At 39.7% G+C, this 2,665-nt stretch overlaps 1 non-coding gene across 1 annotated transcript; it reads left to right on the forward strand.

Annotated features, from left to right (window-relative positions):
• The first annotated feature begins 362 nt into the window (after window positions 1–362).
• Window positions 363–495, forward strand: LOC125918188 (small nucleolar RNA SNORA70). Its single transcript, XR_007456395.1, has one exon. It is a non-coding gene; the product is annotated as a small nucleolar RNA SNORA70 (small nucleolar RNA).
• Window positions 496–2,665: the final 2,170 nt, after the last annotated feature.

Raw genomic sequence — 2,665 nt, forward strand, 5'->3', positions numbered from 1 at the left:
GTCAGTTGAATGTCCCACTCTTGATTTTGGCTTAGGTCATGGTTTATGGGTTCAAGCCCCATGTCAGGCTCCACATGAACAGTGCAGAGCTTGCTTGGGATTCTTTCTCTCCCTCACTCTCTGCCTCCCCAACTTGTGTGCAATCTCTCTCTAAAAATAAATTAACTTAAAAAAAAATCTTCCATACCCTTGGACGAAATGTTATGTATAAACATTGCCTTTCATCTTGCATAAAGGTGCATGGAAACAAAACAAGTGATATTTATAATGAAAAACCAAAAACACAACCCTCTTTTCCAAATTTCCTAGATAAAAATGAGAAAACTTCACTTCTAGAATATGTTAAAGAAATGCTAAAGGATCTGCAGCCAATTAAGCTAACTGTGCTCTTTCCTCGTGGGGCCCAGTGTGCAATGGCTGCAAACAGCAGCCTCCTCAGTAGTGTATGCAGCCTGTTGGTTGTATGGGTTGCCCTGAGGGACCTTGGAGACAGTTTTTTTCTGGCGGACATTGAGGTTTGGCCTCATGCTTTCTCCAATCTAGGCTCCAGACAGGTATGTAAGGTGCCTTTGGAAAGCCCCAGGGCACAGTGGCCAGGGTCCACATTGGCCAAGTCATCTTGTCCATCCGTACCAAGTTGCAGAACAAGGAGCATGTGATTGAGGCCCTACGTAGGGCCAAGTTCAGTTCCCTGGCCACCAGAAGATCCCCTTTTCCAAGAAGTGGGGCTTTACTAAGTTTAATGCGGATGAATTTGAAGACATGGTGGCTCAAAAGCAGCCCATCCCAGACGGCTGTGGGGTCAAATACACCACTAATCGTGGCCCCTTGGACAAATGGCGGGCTCTTTACTCATGAGAACTTCAGCACTGCCCTTCCCCATTCATGCCCACCAATAAATCCTGCTTCCTGTCTAAAAAAAAAAAAAAAAAAAAGAAATGCTAAAAGAACAAAAAGGCATCCTTTTTTGCATGTTTGTGTCTTTTCAGTGCTTTTTGAAATAATCAGAATGTCAAGACTTGGGCATTTCTAAAGGTACTCTAACAAGATAGTTTTAATTCCTCTTTATTCTTTGTAATAGTTTATACTCTACAAAAGATAAGCTTCTCTTTCACTATCGACTTTTCTTTTCCGCCTGATAAACAATGATACTTTTTAAGGTGTTCCCAAAGAAGCTAAAATGAACTTAGATCAATTTCAGTCACTTCCTTATTTATACATCATCCTCATTAATGATATCCTCAAAAATACCATCTAACACAGCTCATCTATTCACCTCTGCCTCCTCCTCTGTCTTGAGCATCTTCTCTCTAAACAGTAGACCTTTTTCAATTGCTTGGCAACATTAATAAGACTGTTTTCTCTTTGCACTAAGGAGAAAAAAAATACATTCCTGGTTTGATTCCGTTGTTCTGAATAAAATCAGACCTAGAAAGCAAACGCACAATTAAAAACTGATGCATGATTTTCTCCTTTAGTTCTTCACCCTAAAATGAGGTGCTGCATGAAATTTCTGATGTTACAAGTTTCCCAAGATTATAGTGTTATAGTAAAAGTCTCAATAGAACATCTAATACGCTGACTTCAGGGTAGAGCAAGCCGCTCAGGAAAGGTTAGCCACCCTGCCCCAGAGGCAGTAGCCTCTGACAACCATGCAATAATTGCTACTCTGACATTGTAAGTGGCTGGGGTACCCATTGAGAGTCACTTGTCTAATAGTTCTGCCAACAGCTGCAAGTTCAAAGAAAACTATTCTTTCCCTATAGCACCACCACAAAGCCCCTCACTTTTTGCATATTCAAGGATCAGAGTGTAAAGGAAAATAGAGAGAGGGGAAGAAAGGAGGAAGACATACCTACGAAGACAAAGTTTGAAGTGGGAGCAAGATCAAGATTTTAGCTGAGGTGAAATAATCTTTTGTGGATGAGTGAAGAACAAAGGTCAGAAGGAGAAAATTTGGCCATTTTCTACCCTCTTACAATTTAGGGGTTGGATGGAAGGTTTTTCATCATCATTCTTGACCTGTACATATTCCTCATAAATTAAAAGCATCTTTGCCATAGAGAAGGTTAAAAATGTTTTTATGTTATCAAATGTATCTATCTTTTCTTCCTTTCATGGCTTCTGGGCTTGTGTCCTATCTAGAAAGGCTGGACTGATTTCATTCATTCCATAATTATAAATAAATTCAACCATATTTTATTCTAGTAGTTTAATTTTTAATATGTCAATATTTGATCCAGGTTTAATTTAGTTTGTGAAAGTTGGAAACCTTATTTTTCTTTTTTTAATATATATATTTTTAATGTTTATTTTTGAGAGAGACAGAGCAGGAATGGGGGAGGGGCAGAGAGAGAGGGAGACACAGAATCTGAGGCAGGATCCACACTCTGAGCTGTCAGCACAGAGCCCGACACGGGGCTCAAACTCATGAACCATGAGATCATGACCTGAGTCAAAGTCGGATGCTCAACTGACTGAGCCACCCAGGTGCCCTGAAAACTTATCTTTCTTAATGTAATTTCACTTCAGTGCAAATTCTATGCAATTCATACCTGGATCAACCAATCATTGACTATTTACTAACAACCTACTATGAACCAAGCCAGTGAGAGATCCAAAAGAAATGTAAGACATGGTGGTTAATTTCAAACAAGTTACAACT

The sequence above is a fragment of the Panthera uncia genome, unplaced genomic scaffold (assembly GCF_023721935.1).
Source record: "Panthera uncia isolate 11264 unplaced genomic scaffold, Puncia_PCG_1.0 HiC_scaffold_522, whole genome shotgun sequence".
Taxonomy (NCBI): Eukaryota; Metazoa; Chordata; class Mammalia; order Carnivora; family Felidae; genus Panthera; species Panthera uncia.